We start from the raw sequence: 22,288 nt of genomic DNA, 5'->3' as shown, positions 1-22,288 counted from the left end.
TTGTGCTTTAAGTGTGTTATGATGGTTTCAATCTTTAAACCTGTGTACATTCTGTACATGAGTGTATGGTTTCTGGTAGCTACTTTTCTGGATTTTTGGCTGCTAGACAGCATGAGAAAATTCTTTTTAGAAGCACTGATGAATAAGCACAGGGGATCTTATTAGAGGATCTTATGTAAAACAAGTAGTAGAAGTTGTTGATTATAGTTGTATCTTTTGTGTATGCACGAATTGCTATTTTCCATACAATTACATAATGCAGCATTACTTTATTGCTAGTACTTCTCAGTTTCATGTTCCTTTGATTTGAGTTGTATTAGGTCAAGTGTATGTATGCTTCTGTACACAAACTTGATTGTTGTTGAGCTGAAAATGAGGTGGCTGAGACATACTCGGTTGCAGTACAAGTCATGTGATGTGTATTTAGGATTGATTTGAGCAGATGCCCAAAGCTTGATCTCAGGTCCTTTCTGTAACACTGTAATTACTCTTTATTTCCCAGTGTGGCTGGGGATGTGCAAAAGATGATAGGTGGAACGAATCTGCTTAGTTAGGCTGTTTTTAAAGCAATGTTTAATATCATGTGCAAAAGTAAATGTATTTATACGGATACTAATCGTATATAAAGTTGCTATCTTAAGAGATTATAATCTGATGTCATCGTTGTCCTTCTGTGACAGGGAGATCTTGTAAGAAAAGTGTAGCTGGCAGAAACATGTTCGTTATCATCACTTAAGGTGTTGATCCCTGAAGGGGTACCAATGCTTTGTGGTTTGTTTGTTTGGTTAGTGGCATTTGTATTGCTCTTATAGAGAAAGAGAAGACCTTGTTTTAGCTGTTTTCCCATTTCTAAAAAGAGTGATGGGGTTGGCAAGTGTGCTGTAGTATCCCCCCAAAAATCTTGCAGGTATAACTTTATTGCTGTAACAGTCCAGTCTTTCATAAGAAGGTGAATTTGTGTTTGCACGCTCACTGTCAAAATTCCTTTCACTGGGAATTGCTTTAAGTTAAACCCATACATATCCTTCAGTAGATGTGCAGAAATGGACACTCAACAAGTATTAATAATAGGACAGTAAAGGAAAGGAGATTCCAATGGGTATATTTGTGTTGAAATAATACTTTCCTTATTGTAAAAATAGATCTGGAATATACAAATGTTAGTGGTACAGCAAACAGCCACTTGTGGGACAAAAATAAAAAGAGAGGCTACTGATTTTTAACTTGCTTTTCACATTTCAGTTTCTCTTCATTTTCTTAGATAAACTTAATCAAAACCCTCTGGAAATATAGTTTCCACAGTGTCAAAACATACTGTTCCAAGCATGGTAGTTTGCTTTATTTAACTACCATTTTAAACAGTATTTTCACTCCAACTAATGTTATTTGGAAAGGAAGAAGACCTTCTTCTATGCCTTGACACTAACTTATCTACTTTGTGGTTGTTTGTTTTTGTTTTTGTTTTTCCTGCAAAGCATAGCATTAATTAGTCTGCATGTGACAGTCATAATTAGTCAGATCTGCCTACTGTGTTCTACACGTGTATTATCCTTTTTCTCCAGATATCTGCAACAAGGAGGTACTAAGTAGTGACCATGGGAGTAGGATTCTTATGCTACAATTGGAGATTTAATGCTTACTGTTTATGGATGTTTTTATGTGATTAAATGTATGCTTTGCGTTGTTTGCAAGCTAACAGAAAGGACAGTGTTTGCTGTTTGAACTTTGAAAGTTTGAAATGCTCATGGTCTAAAAATTCAACCATTTGGAAAGTCAACCTGAAATATAGTTCAAGTAGTGTGCAAATCTGAGAGGCCTTAGCATGTTAAAATTGAGAAACTTCAGTTCTTTCAAGGCAAGCTGAGCTTTAAACTGTAGGATCATGTAAAAATTGATAATTTGTAAGATCTGTTAAATATGTCCAACTAAGATTTTCTTGAAACTCAAAGTATACTTCTCTATTTTGTTTCGTCTGCTGAAGACAATAGTGGGAAGAAATCAATTGGTCTTCCAGGTGTTGAAATACCATGATTAGTAGTCTGCCACAAAAAAAAGTGTGTGATAGTGTGAGTAAAAACTCACAAGCCGAGTACTTGAATGATGGATACACCATAATCACAGTTCCTGAAGAAAACTCACAGAAGTGCAAAAAGTAGAAACTAGCTGCTTCCATCTTCTTTCTGCTGTGTTGAGGATAGTTACCTAAGCAGTTAAGAATGGCTTGTGTTATACGTCTTATCTACGTAAATTCTGCTTAAAAAAATCGCATCAATCTAATGTATTAATTCATTAAACTGTGTACTTTATATTTTGGACTGTACAAATTTCTTTAATTTGTTTAATAGAGAGCCCTTCTTTCAGCTTTCTGAGCAGCTGATATAAGGGCATCACAGTGGCCAGTGGTGTGCAGTTTCTTGTTCTTACTGATACTAGTTGTGTGGCTTTTTTTTCTCTGCCTTTTTGGTGGGTTTTTTATTTTTTTATTTTTTGAAAGAAAAAAATGAAGGGTGAAGTTAGGCTGTTCCAATGGCACTGTATATATGTAGATCCATGCATTGGAGGTGCTGAGGCCAGCATGCCATTAATTGTATTCGTCAGTACTGTCAACTTGTACAGTTAGTCAAAATCCAAATCTGCAAGCAGATGTTGCATCAATTTCATAAATATTCTCAGCTAACAAATAGTGAGCCAAAATCAGGAGTCCCATTTCCAGATGTGAAGAGGTATGTGTTAGAAGTCAGGACTCTACCATGTACTTTGATTTCTTTTCTTTTGTATTTGCACTCTTCCATTCAAGTGTCCCCTTTGTCATTTTAATATTTTTAATCTGGTTTGTCTTGTACTTAAGATTTTTTGGTATTGTGGTCTTCCCTTCTGTGCTTGATGTCAGTTTGGCAGTTATATCTTGCTTACTCAACTAACTCAAATCTTTTTAATTTGCTTTATGTAAGATCAGCTTGTGTTTGTCCACTTTCCCAGGCTCCTTATGTTTTCTTCTGCCTTCACCTTGCCCTGCCTTTTCTTTTTCCTTGCCTACCTATTTCATATGGCTTGCTCCTCAACTCACTCAAAGTTGTCATGCTTGACTGATGTGATTGTTGTCTGTCCTTCCCCAAAGTTAGGCTGCATGGGCTTCAACCTCATATTGCTTAATGTTACTGACTGGGACAGAAAGCAACGTTCTTCATTCTGCGTCCCCTGGACTTGCTCTGTCCTGCATTAAAGGAGCATTTCTCCAGATATGTATGTAACTTATGTAGGTGTAAGAACATCCTGAAAGGATACTGTAGGCTCTTAATAATAGAGGTATTGAAGAAAGCTGTACCCACTCTGTGCCTTTTGTTTTTGTTTCTGGGTGGGTTTTTTTGTTTGTTTTTTTTTTTGTTGTTGTTTTTGTTTTTCATCTGATATACAGTAGGATTGAATACGTCTGAAAGAACTGGTTTTGTCATAGAACTTGATAGTTTCTAACTGATCTCTTAGTGTAGGCATACTGCAACTGTTTGAAGACTTGATACTCTCTATTCAAGTAACATGTAGTGGAAAGTACATTAGTGCCACAGAGGTCTCCCAACCCTATTACCAGACTTAAAGTGTACCTTCTTCTCTGTGTGGACAGTCAGTGACCTTTAGTATGAAAGGTTTGATAGAGGTCATGAACTATTCTATTACGAGGAAATCCACACATTTTGAGCTGGAAAGGAAATGTCTGGAAAAGCTATCACATAACTAAATAATAGTAGATCCATGTTGTGTGGTGCTTTTCCTTGTTTTATTATTTGTGTGGTTTTTTTTCCCCTATTTATTTATTTATTTATTCTGATGGCTATTGTCTTGACTAGTGCCTGCTCTGGTATGGTTCAGGAAATGCTGTGTTTTTGAGTGTGCATGTCTTGTTTGTCTTGTTTCTATTCAAGAGACTGCTAATAATGGCGTTTCAATTGAATGAGGACCATTAAAGTGGACTGTGAATAATATAGCTGGAGGATGGAAAGTACTGAGGTGCTGTCTGTCACCTGAGTCACAGGCAGAAGTCTAATAAATTGCATCTACATGTACTTGCAGCCACAGTGTGCTAAAATTTAATTGTAGGCAGTAGTGCAGAAGAGTCAGTTCTCTAGATTTTATGTGAGAGACTGAGGGCTGTGGGTGAAGAGTGAAAGAGGTGGTACTTTTATTCTTCAAGACACAGTTGCAGGGTATTTGTATATGTTGCAGCGTTGAAAGCTTGAATTGTAGCACTGTTAAAATTCTCTTGAAACTTTGCCTTGAACGTATGAAGAGCCACTTAAAAATTACCTACCCAAAGTGATCTGGTCTCAGTAATTTCTAAGACTTCGTTTGTGCCAAGTTCTGGCAGGACTTTAAATAGTTTAGGCAAGCTATAAAAAACAGAAACCTGAGGATATTTTTGAGCCTGTTCCTCTTCTACCACAAGCAGTTTAGGATCTGTGTTTTGGTGAGCAAGCCATGGAAAGGGAATGTGCCCTCATCAGAGGAAATGGTGGCAATTCTTGCTCTCTATAAAATGTTTGCTTCTGAAGTAGCTATTTCCTTTTCCTCTGGGAAGTGCTGGGAGACCAAAATAATGGATCGAAGGCATTTAGTCTTGCAATAATTGTGTGATGCTTCAGGCTCAGATCTCTTCAACTGGGTTTACTGAAGATATCAGTCTGCCCGTTACCTCAAAGATGGGGAAATTCCTAATGCTATCCTGCTACTTTAAAATTGTTTGGCTGCAATGTTTTTCATGCTAGTACCCAAAGACAAAGGTGTTGTTGAGTGCTAGAACGCATAAACGTCACTTGTGTTAGCAAAGGTGGTGATTTTTTTTTTTTAAAGTTATGTCAACGTTAACTTGAAATTTGAGAGAAGAAATAAATCATCTGTCTTTTCACTATTGGTAGATTATGAAGCAAGTAACTTCTACATGAAAAGGTTAAACCCAATCTTTTTTCAGACTATATGCTGGATAAAGCTTGTGTGGTCTGATGAAAAATGTGATTAATGTTTTTAGTAAATGAATACCTTCTCTTGCATCTCTGCAAGATCTTCTGATATTATTACTGAAACTCATTAAAACAGTTTATTCTCAGCCACTTGGCTTGTACCTTCCCAAGTCATTCACTGCTGTCCTTCATAGGTGAAAGGAGAAAACTTCTAAGTTGCTGCTGTCTTTTAAGCTTGTTCATTGCAAAATAGTCCTTGCATTCCATTGTTTTTTTGCATGTAACTGAATAACATTATACTGGCAAATGCTGCAATACCTGTCAGACCAGTCTTGGAATAACAAATATGAAAAGCTAATTTTATTCTAAATGCTTGTTTGTTTCTTAAGTCTGATTTTGTGTTAAACTTCACTTCTATATTAATAGCTGATGGTTACCTTTTAAAGATTAGAATGGAGTAAATCCAGCTTTCTGCTGAACCATCAGGCATTGAGGGGAGTGAAATACTTTCAGAAGTGTTTAATCTGATAAACTCTCCACTCCTCTTGCATAACAATGAATGTATGTTTTTACTCAAATAATTGAACTTCGAAGGTTAGCATGTATTAGCAATAAGGAATGTGATTGTGGCAAAGGTCCAAATTTTACCTTTGAATGTGCTTATAAGAGCCAAGTAAATGCATCCAAAGGCAAATTTTCTAGTAAAATATAAAGGAAAATAGTACCATAGCTTTTATTTTTCCTCCACTGAATGTGTGGATACAGAAGGAATAAGTATTTGATATGTAAATAATGCAAATTAAGAATACTGACAAATTTCCTCCTTTCGCCCTGGAGGGGGGATGGGAACTGGATGGGGGAAAGAAGTAAAACCTAACTCATGAAGGATCTTGTGAAAGTGAGGCATATGGCAGTGAGTTATAATAACCGTATAACTGAAGAGTGTTAAATTCACAGAACTTCACTTTTCTTGATTCTGACTCTTCAGAGAACTGTTTCCAGATTAAGCATGATCTTCTGGTTTGCTGATTTATTTTTCTTGTCCTGTTTTTTATTGATTTGTCACATAGTGAATATCTGTTCTGTGAAAATTTGAATTAACATTAAGAATTCCATGTGGAAGATTCACAGATGCATAGAAAGCAGAAACTGTATTTCATATTTCTGTATTTTTCTGAATACTTGTAACTTAATTAAGCCCAATTTTGGATAGCACTGTGTTTAGTAATGAGGAAAAGCTGTATTGCAGAAACTCTTAAGAAAGAAGACTGAAGAAACAATCCTAAACTGGGCAGCTTATTTTTAAAAAACAAAACAAACAAAAAACAACATAGGGGTGTTAGCATCATGGAAATGACTAGTGTAAATGTAAATTGTAATGTAAATGTTTTGTTTCTAGGAGTTTATTTTCCTTCTGTGCTAGGCTTGCTCATGTGCATTACTGTAGAGACGCTACCTTTGCATTTTCTTCCTTTACATCCAAATCCCTCGAATATGTAAAATTCAAGGAAAAGGTACCAGATCATTAATATGTTACATTTACGTTTCCTTCAGTCTTGCAGTTTACATTAATTTTATTCTTCTATTCACAATAATAATGGAGACTATAGCCTAAGACTGTATGACAACTGCATCCTACAAAGCTAGCAATCTGAGATCAAAGCACTGTTCCTAGAGACAAAGCAGTACCTATCTTGTTCTTTTCTGTTTCAGATGCTTACTTGCTTTCATCTGAAGCCAAGTACGATGTAATACATTGAACCTGAACCCTCTATAGGGGGAGAAAAAGAACAGGACAGATCTTGCTTTCAGTGTCTTCTAAACGTTCCTTCCCATGGCAAGTGGGCTGTGCCACAGGACATCCATATTAACTGTAGTGGCAAGCTATAGGTATTAATGAATGCTTGACCTTAATTTCTGTTAAAGTTGGAGAATAGAGTGAAAATGTAGCAGATAAGCACAGGAATAAGCACACTTATTCCCATGGCACTTGGTGTGCTGGGTCATAGGTAGTGCAAATCTTTTGGATATATGGTCTGTTGATACCAATAGAGATAAGCAAGTGTCAGATGACCATATCCAGTGCTTGTGCTATCAGTGACTGGTCAATACGATAGTGGTTATGTTACTGTAACTAATAAACAATTTTCAATTAAATAGTAATGGCTTTTTTGTTTGATCACCTCCAGTAGACTTCATGGTTGTCCTTTTCCTTTTTTTCTTTTTTCTTAAAGTGCTTTATATGAATGTGTGTAACTTCTGAATGGTTGTGCTAACATGGTGACAAACTATTTCAATTCTAAATTTAAACCTTTCATTATTTCACGGACTGTCCTAATGAAAGAAGAAATAATAATTGAAAAATCAGTATTATGCAGCTTCTGCTGCATGAAACAGACTTCAATGTGCAATAGATTAAAATATACCAGTAAAACTGTCTGTTATAGAATGTATGGATGGAGACTAGAGTCTAAGCAAGACACTGAGAACTAGTTCATTTCTGGAGCTATTTCAGCAAAGTTGAATAACCCCTTGCAGAAGGGGAAAGAGGAAAAGGGTAGTGTATCTGGAAAACTTCCATTTCCTCTATTTCAGAATGTTCCACAGATAGAGGATGGTTATTAAGACTGTATTTTCCCAGCAACTAAGCAGAGTTAAGGATATTCCTGTAACTGTTCCAGCTGCACAATTTTCAAGATGCTTGAGAACTTAACTCAGTGAATGCTTTTCAACTTAAACATTTCAAAAATGTGACCCTATTTTTGTGTATTTACTGCTTGAAGTTGAAACATTTCTTCCTCCATATATAAAAGCACTTGCTAATTAATACAGTAATAGATGTCTCTACCAAATAGTATGTGAATGTGAACATTTCTGTAAGAAAGCAAAAGGATTAATAATTCTGATATTAATAGAAGAATAGTGAAATTATTTCCCTATCAAAATTTGTGTTTGCTTTGTTTTGTTTTTGGTTTTTAACTTTAATAATATTTAGGGTATTCTGTGTGCCACTTTATTTGATGTGGGATTAGACTTGCCTTTTCACTGTTGTTTTTCTGTGTTGGTAAATGCAGACAAGGTTTACCTGTTGCTGATCACATTTCTGGGCTCTAGCTGACCTCCTCCTTTGCGATCATCCAGCTAAAGTTCCTCTTAGCTCAGCCATCAGCAGGGTGCACAGGGGAAGAAGCATTAGCTTGTATCCAGACAGAGCAGAAGTGTATGAAAGACTTAAGTGTAACGAACTCTCGCAATTCTTAGGTTTGATGCTGTTGTGGATTTATTTTAAGGTTGTGCTTTTGAGCACTCATACCACCTGCTTGGTTGGTTAGCCTGTTTTGGTGTACACTGCAGCTCACTTTAAATATCTGCCATTGTATTCCTGGGTATGATTATTTTTCTGATGGAGGTGCACCTTCAGATTAGAGCTCTACTACTATAACAATTAAAACTTATCAGAATCCCTATTGATCTGTGGCTAGCTACTATTCTCATCCGCCTGTGAGGATGGACAGAATAATTTGGATTTTCTTCTGCATTGCTAACCTTTCTTCTCTGGGTTATTAGTTGATGCTATGTGACAAATCCGTAATCAGTTCCCTCCTTTTAGAAAGGGATGAGAGGAGGAGGGGTGCAAACCAACTTCTAGTTTCCCTGTAGGCATGACTACTTCAATCTAACTGGCTATAAACTGTCACTGAATGACTGATCTGACAATGACAAAATCTGACAAAACATTAAGCTTTGTTCTCAGCTTATCACTCGTGTTTACTCATTACTGTGCCCTTCTAGGTCAGTGTGAGCAAGTGTTTGATTGCACATACTTTCCCCATCAAACGGGGAAAAAAGGCCCATAACTTTTTTATAGGATCATAGGAATTTCTTGTAAGATGTTTTTGGTTTTTTTTGCCTTAGCCAACAGGTTTATTTCACTGTATTAACTAAGTCCAAACATGTGATTAAGAGTATGGAAATTACTTAATTGTAATGGGCCTTTTAGTGTTCATTTGTACCTTTCTGTTGTGATATTGCAGTGAAGTGCTCAGCCTGGTATCCTTATGGAATGAACCTGAGTGTAGATGGCACATGTGTGCCCTCTATAGATACTTATAAATGAAATATCTGCATTCCAAATTTTGGGGCATCTGTCTACACACTGTGAATATATCTTGTGCACATCGGTGCTCCTGGTTACTGCTAAAGGAATCTTTTACACAAATACTTGAAGAGAATGTGTGTATTTATAAGTGAAGCACTGACCCATGAGGTTGAGTGAACATCTCTCTCTCAAAAAAAAAAAGTCTTTCTTAACCTCGGCACAGAAGAGTAATAGGTCCATCCCAGTGCGTAGTCTTTCTTTTGCTCTAGATTCTCTCAAGTGTCCTGTGTGTAAGTTTACAAAAAAAAAAAACCCACAGCCATGCAATCTTGCTTAAATCTAAGAAAACTTCCTCCTTCATTCATGAAATAACATACATGTGCATTAAATAGCTCATCTGGAATCATGTTACATCATCCTATGTTTACAGATGTAAATTCCACCCTTCTGTCTAGAAGGAGCAAAGCTTTCATTAACTCTTAACTCCTGCTAGAAAGAGAACATCCAGTACTTTTGTAGATCAACTTTGTTCTATAGACACGTAAAAGTTGTTGTCATAGAGACGAACCTATCTACATAATTTATGGTGCTGGGATTTAAATGCCTTGTAAGATACATATGCTAGAATCTCAACTTGTGTAAAGGAATGAATTAGTATGTTAAATGTGAAACATGTTTGGCATTGGCATATAATTTTAGAACAGGCAAAGAAAACATTTTCTTGATTTAAAAAAATAAAAAAAAAGTAAACCTGGAAACTTAAATCTGCTTTTGACCTTTGGCTAGCAGATACAGTCACATACTCTGCAGTAGAGGAAATGCCTAACATTCTAGCCATCTGAGCTAGGGCTTCCAGTTTTTTGGCACTCTTTTGTGTATAGGTCTGATCTTTTTTCTCTTCAATCATTGCGGAAGTGAGTAGGGGACAAAGTATTACCAAAAGCATCCTGTTTTGTCTTTTTGTTTTGAGTTTTTCTGTGTCAATTGTTTTATGAGGGTTTGCGATCTGAGTTCCTAATCTGTACATTTTTAAAAGCCTAGAAAATGAGACTCAAGGTCCTACAACTTTAGAAAAAAAATGCTACAGTTTGAAAAGCAAATCTGGATGCTTCTGAAGAAAACTATTTCAAACATTAATTAAAAAAAAAATCCCAATAAACTGATTTAGACTATAGGTAGACTATAGGCTATCATACTAGAATATTGGATAAGAAACTAACTGTAGAATTAAGTGACCCATTGAACACACTTGTCTTAATAGAACAATAATTAGAAATGTGGGCATTGTGGCAACACCTTACTTGGATAGATCACATCTGACATAAAAATTTATGATATGAATAGTGTCTTTTTTTTTAAGTTTTGTATTGTGCTACTGCATCTACTCTAGCATTAGTGCATATACTTTAGTCTGTGGTGCTTTTCTGAGCATCCAGTCCTTACCTGCCCTCTGTGTAAGCTATTGCCTTCAGCTTCCAGACAGGGTAACTGGATGCGTTCTGCTGGGGCTTTGTTGTAGTGTGAAGATGACCTACTGAGTAGAAGGCCTTGAGTTTGGAAGTCGCCTGCCAGAGCTCTGGAAGTGCTGGAAGTTAAATGCCACTCATCTGTCACTGAACATGATTCTTGCAGCCTTCCAAAGTTCTGGAGTAGTTATTAAGGAAATATTCTTCATCTCATCTTTCCAACAAGTTGAAAGGACCAAGTGAGCCAAGCAATATAAATGGGAGGGGCAGGATGTGAAATGGGAAGGAAGACGTTCTCTATTAACACTTCTATATGAGGATTGTCCCTGCCTAAGGGACTCTACCTTATTGCTGTGCTGTGGAAGCTCCTTAGACTACAGATATACTTTGTCAGAAATCCTTAGTACTGATGTGAGCACAAGATTACCTCGGTTTTCACTTAAAGACGCACCTTCACTGGAGCTCATCCTCAGCTTCTTTTAAATGATATCCTGATGTTTCAATAACGTGGTCTTTTCTGTGTGTAGTCTATATCAGAAATGCTCACTGTAAGAAAGCTTGACTCTCTTTCTGGGTTGTAATTGGTTTGATTCAGGCAGCTGCAGACAGAAGAATCTTAGTTTGGCTTTTACTCACAGTCCTACGCTTGCAAAGTAATGCCTTGCCAGCACATTTATTCCAACAATCTCTGTTTTCCTTCTCAATCTTAGGGAATATTGCTGTGAAAGCTGCTAGCTTGTTGATGAGGGAGAGAGAGCTTTGCTTTCTAGCAGAAATTAGTGTGCATTGCAGCTGTAAAGATACAGAATTCATCACTGAGTGATCAAACATGGTTTCACATCAAGGTACACATGTACTGCTTTTCATCACTATGGTAGTTTTTATGTGCTTTTTTTTTTTACTGTGAGACCTTATGCAGCTGAAATTCAAACCTGTGGAATACAGAGTAAAAAGTGAAACTTACTTAGACTTCTCCCTTTCATTTTCAGACTAAATTGTTAGATAATAATAATAACTTTTATTTTTAATAACTTTGCAGCAGTGTGACTTACTTGCGGTCTCACGTGGCAGATCTTCCTTTTTCCTTTTTTTTTCCCCCCGTTGAGTGCAAGTGTGATACTTGCCTGAGAAGTTACTGCTAGGAAACTTGGAAAAGAGCAGAGGGATTGCTATGGACTTTGAGGGGAAAAAACTTGAGAAGATAAATGAAAAACATCAAAGAATGTCTTATACATGTATGGTATTGGTGATTTGGTGATCTTTCCTTTCTTTCTTTTCCCTCTCTCCTGGGCTAAAATTAAAATGCTTGAATCTCAGTGTTATTTACTAAGGCATCTGTAGTAGACATAGCCTAGAAGTGCTAACAGTTTTTCAGTCATGAAAAAGAAGCTGGAACCTGAAGCATCTATGGGACTGCAATGCAAATGTATGTGATAATTTTTAAGTACAGTCTCCAACCTCCTCCTGGAGAAGTGTATCTGTTAGATACAAAATCAAGTTAATAGCTACTTGTTTGTGTCTGTGTGTGAAGTGTATTCTCTGAATGTCTTTGGTAAGATTTGTTTTTTTAAAATAAACTCAAAGAGGAAAAGATGTGAGATACAGCTCTGGGCTTTGTAGTCTGGTGCTTTGGACTGATCCTGAATAAGCTGAACAAGTGATCCTTCCTTTCTCATTTGTGTTTTGTGTAAACAAAGACTGACCTAGTTTAGGCATTAAAATGCTTCTGGCTTTGAATCCTAAGTGGGAAAGGGGGCTTTTGAGAGTATGGCTTGACAAAAAAGGAGATTCCCACTACCCAGTTGCCTTGCAGAGTTGTTGTCCCTGTGCTCCAGTGGCCCTGTCTCTACTGCCTTCTTATAACTGTCCAGGCTGTGAACTGGTCAGGGAAATCCTTTTTACTGATAAAGCTGGCAAAAGTTCTTTACAGAACTTTTCTGTGCAGGTTGAGGGATGACCTGCTGGACAGGAGCTTGGAAGAGAGGGACCTGGGTGTCCTGATGGATGACAGGCTGGCCATGAGCCAGCAGTGTGCCCTGGTGGCCAAGAAGGCCAACAGAATCCTGGAGCACATTAAAAAGCGTGGCCAGCAGGTCAAAGTTGGTGATCTTCTCTCTCTGCTCTGGTGAGGCCTCACCTGGAGTATTGTGTCCAATTCTGGGCTCCCCAGTGTAAAAAAGACAGGGAACTCCTGGAAAGAGTCCAGCAGAGGGCTGCAAAGATGTTAGAGGGTGTGGAACACCTCCCTTATAACAAAAGGCTGAGAGACCTGGGGCTGTTCAGCTTTGGGAAAAGACTCTTCTGTAAATACCTAAGGAGCAGGAGGCAAAGGGACAAGGCTGGACTCTTCTCAGAAGCGTGTGGTGATAGGACGAGGGGAGATGGCCACAAACTGAAGCATAGGGAGGTCTGCACAAATTTGTGTGGGAACTTCTTCACAGTGCAGTGACAGAGCAGTGGCACAGCTGCACAGAGGTGGTGGAGTCTCCTTCTCTGGAGATGTTCAAGACCCACCTGGACACCTACCTGTGCAACCTGGGCTAGGGAGCTGCTTTGGAAGATATTATAATCCTTGAAGCACTGAAATTGGGCAGCTGACTCTAAAAGAGACTATGCGAGATAAAATCACTTTAGTACAAGCCAAAGAGAATCTATGTGAGCTGGAGGTGGGGTGAAGAAACATTGTGAATATCTGGAAAGCTAGTAAAGGTTCAGCTGATGCTCTCTGTACATTTGGTGGTACACAGCCTTGTTCTCATTCCCGGTGGCTAGTATTTTCAGTGTAAGTGTAACTCCTCATTCTGTATTCCATTCTTTCCTGTCAAATATTTCCACTTCAAAATAATGTTATAAATAATAATAACAATTGAAACAATAGTTTAAGGCTCTAAATGCCACTAGATGGCACAACCCCTGCATCTATTCTATGGATGTGTTTTTCCTATGTCTTGGTTTTCCACCTATGAGTTTGTCGGATACTATTCATCTGCAGTGCATAATGAGACTAAACAGAGGTGTGATGAGATGCTATCTTAATAGAGCTCACATTAGTTGTTTTAGCAGGAAACACTCTTTCAATACTCTATCCTTGTTAAGACTTCTATCCCTTCTGAAAAATCTGTTAATCAAAGCAGTAGCTTGCATTTAATTGCCTTTAGTTGTTCACATGTTACTTTTTTTTTTCCTTCCTCACTCCATTTCTTAGAGTTCCTCTGGTTAATAGTTCAGAAATTGGGAAACGACAAAGTCATGTTTAAAATAAGTGAGTTAAAAAGACTAGCAGATGTGGCATGGAGATGGTGAAGCTGGGTTTAATCTATGGCAGAAAGCATGAGTTTTGAGTACTGGATGCTCAAAGTATTGTCAAGTGGCTCGCTTCTGTTGGTAATGTGTTCATAGCTGAATGGAGTTACCTCTTGGAAACTAATGCATCACAAAGTAGTAGTTTTCATACCTGTTAGTGACAGTCTTTAAGGTGGTGGTTCTTCTGTTAGTGTTAGTCTGTGATTGCAATGTACTTGTCCTCCACTCAATGTCAGAGGTTATCTTAACTTCTTTTTACTGTTCTTTTGACTCACTGAGCAGCTGGGATGGGAGCTGAGAATAGGGCCACTGTTTGCCTACATTTACTGGTGGAGATCTGGCTATGTTCTGTGTGTAGGAACACAAGATTTTGCACAACTATTTGTGTATGTCTGCATATAGTAATACTTGAGGTATAGTTCTCATCATGCATTTTGGGATACATTGGGACCAGTGTGAAGACCAGAAGACATCCACATCCTTCAGATCTACCTCATAAATTTACTATCTCTTTTGATAAGGACCTCGGTGGTTGGATGCATAGTAATGAATTGGATAAATATTGAATAATAACCCTAAAAGAAACAATAAGCTTATTTTAGAAACATCTTCTAGCTATTTCAATTTGGAATATTAATACTAATTAAAATGGAAGTGTCAGATTACAAAGCATATTTATGAAGGTTTTCAAAGGGGTTGAAATTGTTTAACAGAATATGATATCTTTGGATTTTCTTGAATTTGATGCACTACTGTAACATTGCAATTTAACAGATATTTCTTTACCTTCAAAAAAGCGTGATGAGATCCCAGTGTATTCCATTTAATAGTTACCTGGTTGTTGGTTTACAACTTTATTTTGCAGTTCTGTAATAAATGTATGGATATGAATAACATTTTAAACGTAGTGTCTTGTAGGGATTGTACAAGTCTCCTATTTCTCGGTAAGTGTAAACAGAAGTTCTTATACAAAAGGCTTCTCCTTACTTCTGATTTTATTCCAGTGCTGCAGTCAGCTGTGTGCAGCCTTCTTACTCTTTCACCTCTCAAATGAATCTTCTGTGCCTACTCCTAACCATCTTTTGCCCTGCTTCCTTGCATCAGATCAGTACTCTTTTCTGATCATGATCTTGACTGCGGCCACAACTCATGGACAGTTTGTTCCTCACTTAATTGTTTTGAGATTTATGCTGAATAGCTGCTACTGCAGCTACTATCCAGCTCTGCAGAACCACTCTGAGAAAGTCTTACGAACAATTGAGAATTTATGGTCTTGGTAGTGTTAGGTATAACTTGTCTTCATGTTTTTTGAGTACCTATATTTGAAAATGATTTGTCTTTACCATTGCTTTAAAATTAATAGTGTTTGACTGAAGATCCTTTGTAAGGGAATATTGAGAGAATTACTGTGAAGAAAAGAAATTCAGCCAAAAATTCTGTTTGCAGGAGGGTGCTACTTTAGCTGTAGGTTTGTTTATCACAGGAACATAAGTGATATTTGGGGGTTTTATTTTAAAACTCAGCTGTCTCTAATATAAATGTATTATTTAAATTATGCTAGCTGTCAGAAATCTTTGAAGTTTTTCTGTGTTTAGGATTGTGTCTATGGTTTCTCTCTTCCATCCCGTTCATGTCATCCACTCTGTATAATGTCTACCTAAAAACTCATAACAGAGATCATTCAGCAGCTTGTTTTTGTCATGAGAGAACTTTGGGTACATATGCATAATATATGCTTTTTCTGAAGATTTACTTTCCTACTTCATACGGCATTTTGAAGTTAATGTTTCTTAAAGGTTCATGAGGAGGTTTGTTGTTATGGTGACAGCCATTTGAATTGCAAAATTTTAGTTTTTATTTAGAACTTCATTCTTCTTGAAGACATTCTTTCTATGCAGAGTTCTTATTTTCAGAAAGAAACATGTTTATAGATGTTAGCCCTGTGTTTCCCTGTGTCATTGTTGAGAATAGCTGGTGGTTGGACATGTGCATGTTGAGAGCTCTAATGTTTAAGATGTGTGCAATGCCTGGTGAATTTTCATACTGTCATTTTAGGCACTACACAGCCTGGCATACTGAACTGATATCGAAAGCAAATTCATACTTACTTGTTGAACTGTGTGCAAGAGTGATGGCTAGGTATGCTAAGTTCCAACTCTCTCAACTGTTTTGTACTCGTGGTGGCTTCTGATGAAGCTGTGAGAGAGATGTAGAGAGAACAACTTCTGAAGCTGGCAGATCAAGTCTTGCTTGGCCTCAGAGGCTGAGGAGTTCAGAGTCGCAAGGTGCATAAAGTTGGCAAGGAGGATTACCTGTAAAATTCTGTGAGCATGTAGAAACACTGCAAGAACTATTTTACTGATAATATCCTAAGTACATTTCCAGGATTGATGTTGAGTGCGCATTCAGAGAAGCAGCAGTAGAGGTAAAGATGTGGGTTGGGGTTGTTTTTGTTTGCTTGTTTCGTCTTTGTGATGAGAGAGTGGCTAATGCTTAAGAGTTACCTTTTGTGCCAGACACCATACATGGGGCTTTTTTTTCCTGTATGAAGAGGGGAGTTGGGAATCCACAGTGAGAAGAAGTACATTGTTATCCTTGAATTGTACCCAGTTCTATATCATGTCTGCCTGTACAGATACATGCTTACTTCAAAGCAGTGTTTTATCATAACATACAGGATTGTATTTACTGAGACTATTAGAACAGCAAGCTTTATTTAGAAAGGTGTTTCTAAATTCCTGAATTGATTATAACAATCCTTCAGTTATTCTGAAACAAGAAACAGAGAAGACTGATAGTGCTGTCTTATGTCCTGATTGTGGGTGTAGTCTAGCCTAGCCTTTGGAGAATGGAGTTCAAATGAATTTCATGCCAACTCCTGTATTGAATTAGTTTAATTTCAGCATTGAGGTTTTTTCCAGTTCACAACAGATGTAATGCTGACTTGACTGTGTTTGTTTTAATTCTGCAGTAGCTTGATGATATGGGATATTCTTTTTCTGCTTGCTTGTGAGAGTACCTCTGGGGAGCAATACTTGGGTTGTTTGAGTCTTTTGCCTGCTTAGGGACTGGTGTCATTCTGAGCTGTTTGTTTCAGATCTCTTCTGTGACCTTGTGTGGTTTAAGATGCTAGAAAGTAAAATTTTGTAGGTACTTCACACTTGGTTAAGTGAATTAGATTTGGATTCTACAGCCAGTGGTTCTTACCAGCTCCAGCATGATCCTTTTTAGCAGGTGAATTATGTCTGTCATCTCTGCAGTTCCTCGCTTCCATCAGTCTTGAGCTTGTGGATTCGCTGGCACAGGAGAAGGTAAGTCCCTTAAAAGGGAATTTTCTTTGGAATAAAAAAAAAATTGAAACCCAGCATCACTTTTTATCAGTAACTATGAGAACTCATACTGTGTATTCAGTCTCCTAAGAATGAGCTTCCTTCCTGAGAAAGCTGTCTGAAAGCTACTTTCTAAAGGTCCATCACTAGTGTTACACATGCTAAGTGATCATGCTGCAATCATAACTCTTGCAGAGAATGTGGCCCACAAAGTTTTGGCTGGATTCCAAGGTGATTGCAAAATACTGAAGAGCAGTGGCCATTCCCTCTGCAGACCCAGCTTTGCTGGGTCCAGTGAGGGTGGTAGACAAAGAGCAGGCCTCGGTAACCACAAGCATTTGTGGAAACTGCCAGCAGCTGGTCCCCACCTTGGAGGGAAATAGGCTTTCAGCTGCTCCTTGCTCCTCTAGAGACATGGGACTGGAGCTGCAGCTCCTACAAAGAATTGTGCACGAACAAATGAGCCAAACAGGAACCATACTTACAGAAAGTTTTCAGAAATGGTGCTGGTGCGTATGAAGCCGTTGACCTCATTCCCTGAGGGTGGTGTTGGAATTCTTTTCATTCAAGCGTAATAAGTGGTTGTTGCCTTCCATGCCCCATTAAGACTTGGTGAAAGGAATGCTAAATGCACAGATGTTTTATCTGTGAAGACTTGAAGTGTCTCCTTTAAAGTCTTGTCATACAGTTTCTTCATTACACATGACTATAAGTTCAGAAACACACTGATTTTTAATGACTAAAACCAGATGAAATAGTTGACTGAGATTTCTTCTTTCTGTGGCTTGAGAAGTGATCTAGGTATTTGCAGTTCTTCAGTCCTTATTCTGCAGTGAGTGGAAAAGTACAAGCAAAGACACCAGTGTCTAATTGAGCTTCCTCACCTATTCCCACTTAGGATTCTTATTTTTCAATTCCTGACATATAAATGGGAAATATTGTTAAAAATCAGGAAAAGCATTAAGAAAATAGTGATGGATGATGAATTGAAGAACCAAGGAAGATGGATAACTGTTACAAACTGTCATTAACTTGCTTTTTAGGCATTCATAATGAATGATTTGGTGTTTCTGATGCATGCAATGTTGAAGCTTTTCTGCAGAGGATAGTGAATTTGTCTTGTCGCATTTCTATTCTTTGCCTGGATAATAAGTGTCAAATCTTAGGGTAGACGTTCAGTGGAAATTATGGTATTGGTTCACTGTAGTTTTCATTTCTGACATTTCTGTTCTAGTAAATATGGGATTACTATAATTCTTGTTTTACTTATGGTACTTTGACTTGGAAAATTCCTCTTCGCTAGTCAGCAAACATGATGAAAGCTATGAATCTTTTTGCTTCTTGTTCATTTTATTACTTTATTTTTTCTTGTAGTCACTTTCTTGTAGCCACAGTCTAACATTTGAGTTGACTTATTCTCAGCTAGTAGAGGGAGTTTATTTTCTTACCTTTCACTTATTCCTAGGGTTAACATATTTACTTTTCTCCATAATAGAATACTCTTCAATAGAATTTTTCCCTCTATACAACCAAGACCTCTTTGTCCTGTGCTTTGCCCTGCCAACCATGCACTTTTCCCACTTTATTATACCAGAATTACTTCTTGCTAATTGAATGTGGAAGTAAAATGAAAAAACTTACCAATGTTTGTAATACTTTTCTTATATGGTCAAACAAAACAAACAAAAAAAATCATTAGCCCAAACAATAATAGTTGATTGGAGAAGGTAGGAGAAGCAACAACCACTGCCTTTTTCTATATGGTTCCCAAGTCCTTATTCCTTGAGAAGTGATGAAGCCTGCACTGTGTTCATTCTGAGTATTTCACTCTTGGGTAGTCAGATTTAGATCCTCAAGTGATGTGCAGCCTGTCTGCCAGTGAGATCTATTTATTTTAAAATGAAAGTTAATTGTCCTTTTTTGTTGTTGTTTTTCCACAATTCCAGGTTGTATAAAAGCAGGTTAATCTTGCCATTCAAACAAAATTGTAATCTAGACTATGAAAGTCAAGTGCTCAGAGTGCTTCTTAACTTCTCAGGAAAGAAGGAAATTTCCTTAGTTGCTCAGAAGCAAAGTCCTTCAGACACTTTTGCAGCACTTTTGCTTTTTTTATATGAAGATGAGTATCATAAGCAAAAGTAGTTTAAATTGGCCTCTTTCCAGTCCTTTTAAATTTCTGTATTAAACATTTAATCCTGTAACTGTATTCAGAGGATTTTTGAAATAAACTAAAACTTAGTAATTGTGATGGTAGAGTAGAAATACCTTTTCTAGTCATTTATGGAATAAATTATATCTGATGTGAATTTTGAATAAAACTCACTTTTAGTCCTTTAAATATTTTTTCCTGCTTTGAGGAGAAATCTTTGACAGTTTTAGTCTTCATTTGTAGTATTTCTACCTCTATTTGAATTCTTTTCCACTGTGTTTATACAAACATAATTATTTGATACTTCCACAGTTATCTGCATTCATATTACGATGTGCTCCCATTAGTTTTTTATTCCAATCATGATTGTTCTATTTAATATTGGGTTTTCAAATTGTGTAGTAGCACACCAATAATTTTATTCATTAAGATTCCTCTTTGTTTTATGTATATGTGTATATATTGTACATGATTTCAGGTTATCTGTTCATATATTCTTGTCAACTGATATATCACTGACTTAATTCCAAAATGTCAATTCTCTTTTAAATAGCAGCTAAAATCTTGACCAAAAAAAATATGTGGACGTTTTGTCCCTGTAAGATTTTAAGAGCAACGCTAAACATTTTTTTATTAATATGATATTGTACTCAGCCTCATTCCTGTCTCTGCATTGCCTGCCTGTTGCCTTTTACTTTCAAAGCTGGTGGTACAGGTAAACACTTCAAAGATTGAGGAAGAGGATGCACTTGAGCTCCCCTCAAAGCACTTTAGAGAGGAAGTACAGCTGACCCATCAATGAAATTCTCTATACAGCAAGTGCTGGTAAGTGTTCTAAATTAACTGGAAAAAAAATTGTCTGTAATCTTTTAACATTAGCAGTCCTGTAACAGGACTAAATTGTTTAGTTGAAAATGTGTTTGCTTTTCATATTGAATGGTGTTGAGTTAATCATCCTGTCTCTAATTCTTCCCTTCTCTCATCTTGGTTCTACAGTTGCTCATTTCTTTCAGATAATCTGATAAATTACTTTCTGTAGGCTGCTCCCTTTCTTGTCTGGCTTTATTCTTTGCAGTATATTCTCCTGTTTCTTTCACAGTAAGAATATTTCTCATTAGCTCTGCTTACCCACGTTACCTTAAAGCACAGCTTTTCTAGCATGGGAGGGAGTTGTTTCATGAAGCATCCACGGAAGTTTATCTGAGAGTCTTAGATCCACACTTAAATCTTGCTGATTATTTGTTAACAAAACTGATTGTTACACTCAAGCCCCTTTGAATCCTTCTGTAATCATATTTATTTTGCTGAGGATGTGGGAATGTGATGTAATGGTAGCTGAGTCAATGTCAGCTGAATAAGCTGTAGTAACTGCTCTTGTCCATATGCTGAGTTTGCTGCAAATGCATATTAAAATTCAATAGTTTAATCTAGTTGGAATTTGCATTTGGGGCAGAATAATCACCCTTTCATTTCTTTTTACTACTTAGCAGATAAGCACTAGCTTCTTAAGACAAGAAAACAATTACTACAGTTAAGACAGCACATTCACAGATTGACTCCACTGGTAGTGTTCTGGATTTACATTTGACTGCTAGCATCCATCTTTGATTCATGCTCTCTCGTTGCTTTTTACATAGGTACTGCAATAAACAATACTGTTCCTTTTTTTTTTAAATAAAAAAGCTTAGGAGAGTTCTTCTAATAATCAAATACATTTTTGAAATTTTAAAAGAAATTGTCCTAGGACAAATTTCACAGGCATTTTCGAATGCTTTGTTTTTTGTTTCCTATTTCATTGGAATCTGAGTTCATGACTAACTTTTTTTTTCTTAAAGATCCTATATGCGTTTTCCTTAATTTTGTTGACTCCTAATATCTTCAGATGCTTAATTCTGAATACCTTCAGGTATTACATGTTCATTTTCATTGACTGAAAAGCTTTGTGGAAGTTTTTCTTAGTCCCATAATGAATGTATTCCAGTAAAGCATGGATACTTTGTGCACTTCATTTTTTTTTTCCTTGAGAGCTGCATGTACTGGACTTACTGTGAGTATAGCTGGAATCATAATTTCCTTTCAGTATTTTCAAACACTAATATTGATGGACTGAGTGTCTCTATTTTAAGCTAATTGCTGCTTACTTTGTTATAGACTTTGCTTACATTATGCAAAACATGGTTTATAGATGCTACTTCTCTGCTGCTTCAAAGCTATTTAGTGTTCTTAATATAATTTTACTCAGTTCAGTATTTTCTGGTATTGTCATTCTTTGTAAAGTTTCTCCATGTTATAGTGACTAATGTAGTTATAGCAAACCTCGAGAAGCAAGCAACTTTACTTGGACAACTTTTTATTAAACAGATGTGTTGATTCCAGTAAGGATGGAAGTGAATTAGATGGTAGTATTTTGAAGGTTAGAGCTTTAAAAGGATTCCTTCTCAACAACTTGGTTTTAAACTAGAATTTAGCCACAAGAAGGCAAAATTCAAAGAGCAGAAAAAGAAAAGTTACTGTTTAAATGTAGAGAGGCAAGGGCTGCTTCACAGTTCATTTGCTGTTTCTGTCTGAAAACATCCATACAGAAAAGCTTTCCTTTAAAGATGTGGAACAATATTACAGGCAAGTGTCAATGTACATATGGGTTTTTTTTGTTTTTTTTTTTAAGATTGTCTAAACAGGCTGAAAACTGCAGTGTACAAGTTAGAAAGGTGGTGGTTCCAGCTAATGGCACTTTTGATTAAAGAAAGAAAATGTTCATGGCCAGGTACTGGGTTTTTTAGATTCAGAAACATGAGAGAAAAAAGTAGAATATCATGTTGTAGTCTTGCAGCCTGAGCAAGAGTGAAAGATGCAAGTTTGAATTGTAAGATAAGATTGATACAGAACATAGAAAGGCATAGGTGTGAACAGCATGATAGAGGATGGTGATGGAGAATAGAAGCTTGAGTGAAGTGAGGCCAGAGAAGTGGAGATGGCTGAGAACCCTGGATGCA

At 37.0% G+C, this 22,288-nt stretch overlaps 1 protein-coding gene across 1 annotated transcript in view; it reads left to right on the top strand.

The window, feature by feature from the left end:
- The window catches only part of CRIM1 (cysteine rich transmembrane BMP regulator 1), a 159,449-nt gene that overhangs the window by 15,278 nt on the left and 121,883 nt on the right, over nucleotides 1–22,288 (top strand). The window lies entirely within an intron of this gene.

Source organism: Cyrtonyx montezumae, unplaced genomic scaffold, assembly GCF_038088225.1.
Source record: "Cyrtonyx montezumae isolate F1298 unplaced genomic scaffold, pur_monq_1.0 scaffold_0, whole genome shotgun sequence".
NCBI classification, from domain to species: domain Eukaryota; kingdom Metazoa; phylum Chordata; class Aves; order Galliformes; family Odontophoridae; genus Cyrtonyx; species Cyrtonyx montezumae.
This window is presented reverse-complemented; position numbering and strand designations above follow the sequence as displayed.